The sequence below is a fragment of the Uloborus diversus genome, chromosome 2 (genome assembly GCF_026930045.1).
Source record: "Uloborus diversus isolate 005 chromosome 2, Udiv.v.3.1, whole genome shotgun sequence".
NCBI classification, from domain to species: Eukaryota; Metazoa; Arthropoda; class Arachnida; order Araneae; family Uloboridae; genus Uloborus; species Uloborus diversus.
In genome coordinates this window covers 201,016,142-201,022,141 of record NC_072732.1, presented here as the reverse complement: position 1 = coordinate 201,022,141, position 6,000 = coordinate 201,016,142, and the positions used below count along the sequence as shown (strand labels likewise).

Genomic DNA, 6,000 nt, shown 5'->3' with positions numbered 1-6,000 from the left:
AAATGAATGATGGATTGATCATTAGTAAACGATTGATCCCTAAGATTGAAGGAGTCATTATGCTAACATAATTAATCGTTCTCAAGTCAGTGGTAGCTTGTTAACTTTTTTACTTATGTTGGGCATAATTAAGCAATAGTAAGAAGAAATTAAAATACTACTTTACTAATATTTATCGTGTAATCCCATTTACTTTTTCATATTTATTGCTTTATTTACATACGTATATCTATTCATATTAGAAGTAAATTTATTCAATACTCATATGAATTTAAATAAATAAATTGAAATAAATTTATGAATGCATACAGTTAGGGAATAAAAAATTATATTAATATTTTATCAGTAATTCTAGCTAATGAAAAAAAGAAGTAAAAATATGGAAGGAGAAGCACATGCAAGAAAAGATTCGTACATCTGTCAATGACGAAAATCAGTCAAAGTTACAGATACATTTAAATCCCTTGAAACGTTTAAGTAATTTATAAACTTTCAAAAAGACGGAAAAATTTTAAAGCCAATAAAATCTGACTCAACTCTTGCGTTGCATCTTAAACGCCTTTCTGAAGAGCCTTGCGGAACGCTTCTATCGCCAAACCCCACGAGAGCTTTATTTTGGGGACGCGAGCTCAATAGCACGGAACACTTTATTTCCAATAAAAATATCCACAAAACGCCCATTTTTTATATTGATAGATTTAAAGTGAGCGTACATTATGACATAGTGCTAATGGAATAGCAAAATAGATCCCACGGATAATCAATCAAAAGGTAAAAGGAGAGGGTTCAGAAAGTCAAGAGTAAGCTCCATCTGAGCAAAAGAATAAAATTAATGATGCCCTATACAAGTAAAAAACTTCACAAGCCATCACCGACTTGAGAATGATTGATTGCGCTAACAGAACAACTCCTAAATAGTTCACATTCTTACACTGACCCATCGTTGACTAATGATGAAGCCATCAAAAATTTCAAACTCGATGGTCAAACATCGGCAACAAATGATTCCAGAAGATAGGACAACCTCAAGTGTAACCGCGAGTAGGAGGAAGTGTTGGTACAAGCAAACAAAATATCTCAGGCGATCCTATTGTTATTGAATTCGCAGGCGAAAGTAGGACGCGAGTGTCTTGCATGCTAAGTTGTCCACGATGGCCGTTGAGTTCAAAAGTCAAGCAGATCTCCACCCTTCACACCGAAAGGAAAAGCATTTGTCTTCGGCGGGAATGATTCCTGATGGTAATTTGCAATTCCCACAGGGGATAAAAGAAATTTTTGAATTATACAACGGTGGCCGCATTTCTTTAGCCACATTTGTCCTTCGGAAATGAATACAAACCTACAAATGGCACGAACAAGAAATTCACCATGTTTGTTTGTACAATATGTGTCCGCCCTTTATTTAGTAGATGTCTAGTGAAACGAATCCTTGCAGACTAATTGTCTGAGTACTAGCACAGCGAATACAATAACGTTAACTAGAAAAAGCAATAGGAATATCGTGATGCAAAATGTACACTATAGTTCGGGTAAACCTAACCTGGCAGAATGTGAAGGCTACGTAGATTTTAATCGCAGCATTACGACTCTGCCAGGTTAGGTTAGCCCCAACTATAGTTTCCTTCGAGAGTCGATATTAACTTGCAAGTGCAAGAAGTTAAAAATATACCGTGATACTTGCATATTTGTTTCTTTTAGCGTACTCACAGCATTTATGTTAGTTAAATTTAAGATTTAATATTGAGAAAACAAAACAGCTTTAAATGCAAAAGCAAGAAAGAAAAATAAATTGCTGTAAATAAGATAGAAATCATGCAGAAAAAAATTGAAACAAGTTCAAATAATAGAAAATATTTTACCTAATATTAATCGTCAGCTGACGCAATTTTCAGCAATTAGGTTTCCTAAAGAGAGAAGTAAATATTAACAAAGCAACGTAAATATAGACATTCAAGTAAAATCAATTCAATACACAAAAAAGCAAACAATTATGTATGCAACAAACATTCGGTAGTGTATTTCAATGGGAAAAAAAAGAAAGTGTCCAAAGATTTATTTTTTGCATGATGCGAAATCCCAGTTAAATCAGAACTTTTATCAACATTTATTTTCTTACTTCCATCCATAAAAATCACATTTCAGTTCTAATTTAATAAACCTTTTTTCACCTTAAGAATTTTGTTTTACATTATATGAAATTACAATAAACTATGAAATGTTTGGTTTTGTTTTATGAAATAATAATTTCACTCACATAAAAGAAATTTCGTTAGCAACACATTTTACTAAAATCTGTTTTTAGTTTTATGTGTTATGAACGTGTACATTCGTATTGATTCTACTGAATACTTTCAAAGAAGAATCATTCTGTTGTCAGCTTCAAAATATTAGTTCAAGATCAAGATAAATAGCATCATTTCTCATACCATAAAGTTAGTTAAGTGTGCCTAAATTTCATTTCAAGTTTTTAAACGTGTCTTAGTTTTATAAAATCATTTAGTATAAAACAAAATTTCAATATTATGTTCTGATTGCACCCAATTCGGCTTTTATTTTCATACGATTTTAAAGAGTAAGAACTTAAACGAGTTTGGAGTCATTACATCAAACCAATATTGATCGAAATTATTAACAGATTTGCTTCTTCAAATGTTTGAATTATATCTCAAAATTAAAAAAAGAGAAAAATATTGCAATAACAAAACAAGAATTTAACAAAACAGAAATAATAAACATGCATGCTATGGCACATATGTATGGAAAAACGTGTTCGCATATGAAACAAAGCAATTTCGTCTCTCAGCTGCCAAGAAATACTTCAAAAACACAAGTACTTTAAATTGAAGTACTATTCTCGAAATACGCATGAACAGGATTTGTGTTTCCAAAATCAAACTTCCTGCAACAATGGCAGAAATCATCACAAACAATTCAGACTAAAATTTGAGCTTAAGAAAAAGAACAGCGTTGGAGAATATAAACGAAGTACTCTTTACTTTCCACCAAGATTCTTCTAATATTCCTTTCTACGAGGGGATGGCCTAAAAAAGAACGTGCATCTTCTAAAAGTGATTTGTTCTTTTCCTCTTCAAGATGGAGCAAGATCCCGAAAAACATCGTTGCGTGTAATTAAATAAAATGCGGTGCACGCGATTCTTCGGGAATTTTAATTTCTTTCCCCGCTGGAGGGAAAACTTTTTACCCGCTAGGGATTACTTCAGAAAAAAGGGGAAAAAAAGATTGCTCTTCTACCTGGTACGAGAAAAGTGCGTGCAAGGGGCTCAAGTGGGAAAAGCAGGGTTAAAAAATGGCAAAACTGTAACCGAAAAAATTTTTCGAATCCTCTCAGGTAAGGAAGAAGTTTTTAACCTTCTTGTTTTTATGTCAATTTCTTTGTTTTCGTATTTTTTTTTCTGTGTATTAACGCGGCTTAGAATATTTTGTGGCGGTAAAAGCTCGCCTGGGTATGGTGCTCATCTATCTCCATACCCTTTGGTTAAGCGCTTTCGACGCGCGATGTTCAAAAACCCCCTTCGGCCTGATCGAAAGAACATTTCGAGCTCTGCTGAGACTGCGGCAATAAAACGTTCGGATTTTTCTTTCTTACCTTGGTTTTAGTGAGGGAGCGGTAATCTGAACCGAAGTCTTATTTCGAATTGTAGAATTCCTTTGGAACGGATAGAAAGCAAATCGCGTTCTAAAATATCGGTTTCGTAGGATTTGTGCCGAAGGGACAAAAATGTTGTTTTGTGAGAGAGCGTTGGGGAAAACAACTTTGGGGTAAACATCGACATAGAAAGTGGGAAAGGAGAATTCTTTTAAGTTTTGTTCTTCAGAAATTCTTTTTCCCCAAGTTAAATACATTCGATGAAATGGAACTTAAAAAATGTTCAAAGCTTTGATTCGATCGTACCAGATTTATGTGGTTTGTTTTTAGAAATTCTAGCAGGTTTGGAGTTAAAATGTGCCAGTAAGGAATTAAACTCCTGGCTTATTTTTTTAGGCTGTAATAAGCGATGTATTTGGAAGCAAAATCATATAAAAGTTTACTAATTGAAATATTTCTCAATCATTACATAGTTCACTTAAAAAACGCTTTATGAAAATGAAGTACAGCATGTTTTTCAAATCGGCTACGATGATATATTCAAAACTTTCCGAGTTATATTTAAAAACTAAGAAAAGCAATTAAAAATTTAGAATAATAAGGAATTGAAACAAACACAATATATATATATATATATATATATATATATATATATATATATATATATATATATATATATAAACCTCCCACAGGTTAGTATAAATTGTTTGGCCCCTTCAATCGTAATATCAATCCTAAATTGATTGTTCTTAAGCATTTTCTGAGTATAAAGTAATATTCTCTGATTAGAGATAAAACTAGTGGCTGTTAAATAAGGGTTATGTAAACATCTTATTTAAACATTATTTCTGGAAAAGACGTCTGCTCTTTTAAAATTGGGGCCATGTTGAAAGCTGACCAAGTTGAGATATTCCAGAATCAAGTTTTTTTTTTTTTTTGCAGTACTAACATATCAATAATGAAGCAAAAAATCAATTGATCAATCATATTTTGTAAAAATGTACTTAAAACATGAATATTGTCAAACATACTCATCCATATGTAACTATGCATAAAGTTACATGCAAATTATGTATGTTTTTCTATTACGTTTCGTTACATGTGGACACACGGTTGCACAAAGAACACGCATTGGTTCTTAATGCAAGTCATTTGCAATTCAGATCTTTTGAAATTTCCATAACCAGCTAACTACCGTGTCCATCCCTAAAACAACCCTTGTCAAGCCAACTGAAACGAGATTGAAAAATCATTTTGTTTACGAAAGATTGTTTCGGGCGCAAAGCATTACTCATCCCATCTATAACATCAACGACAGATTAACCGACTTTTGCGAAGTAGGTAACAAAGAAAGTAGGAAGGTGGGAACTTTTGTTTTGATGAGTAATTGCCTGAATAGAATTATGCAAGGTTCCTTGTAAGCTCTGGGAAGATTAACCTGGATTGCCCGGACAGAGAAATAACTAATCGATTTCATTTTCTCAAAGAACAGAATGTCTTTGGGATGTTCATTTTGTGACCTCTGTATACAAGAAGCTGTCAAAAAAGTATCATATTCTAGTGTTTAAATCGAAAGTTCCAAAGAACTAATTTGTTAGTTGATGCAGGGTACAGTAACCCAATATGACGGTACTTTCTAATATGGGATATAATAGCTTGGTACCTATGTACAGTAGAAGCTCTCTTATCCAGTCTCTGTCTGTCCAGATCTGCGTTTTATCTGGATCAAATTTCTAGAGTAAAAAAAAGGCAGATATTCACACAAGTAATACTTTTTAAGAATGATAGCTGAAGTATAAGTGTACCAAAAATTTGCTTTTTATTTTGATTAATTGTAGAACTTCAGCATAAGTGGCCATGCTTTCTTGGAGCATCAGTCCGATACCACTGCAGCTGAACGATAATTGATAAAGTATTTAACTGAATAACATAAATGACAAAGTGCGGATTGTGAGAAAGAATCCTATATATGTTTTCTATAAAGCACTGTTTTTTGCTGTAATAATCGGTTCATTTGTTTATTTAAGAATTTGTTTTGCTTTTCGCCCATATTAACCGGATTATTCTGATTTTCGTTTATCTGGATTGTCTTTGGACTCAGTACAGATAGGCGAAGTTGTACTGTTTGTTTTTACAGTCAACTCTCTATAACTCGAAGCCTTGCAACTCAAATATTCTTTTGTATTGAAGTTTCCTTTGGGTCCCAAACTCTTGAAGAGGCTGTGAGAACTTGACGCAACTCGAAATCAGGAAGTTAAATTTTCCTCTTACTATTATTATTATTATTTTCTCTAAGACCATTTCAGATGTAGGTGCGAAAAACAAAAGGCATACTATATTCGGTACTTTCATACCCAACCTGCTGCAAAGCTTGCAGAAATTATTTGCCATAT

The 6,000-nt window shown here is 33.0% G+C and overlaps 1 long non-coding RNA gene across 1 annotated transcript in view; it reads right to left on the bottom strand.

Annotated features, from left to right (window-relative positions):
* Window positions 1–1,853: 1,853 nt before the first annotated feature.
* Window positions 1,854–6,000, bottom strand: part of LOC129217621 (uncharacterized) — a 107,694-nt gene continuing 103,547 nt past the window's right edge. The window contains exon 3 of the long non-coding RNA XR_008580235.1: window positions 1,854–1,904. This is a non-coding gene — a long non-coding RNA (uncharacterized LOC129217621). The remainder of the gene's footprint in view (window positions 1,905–6,000) is intronic.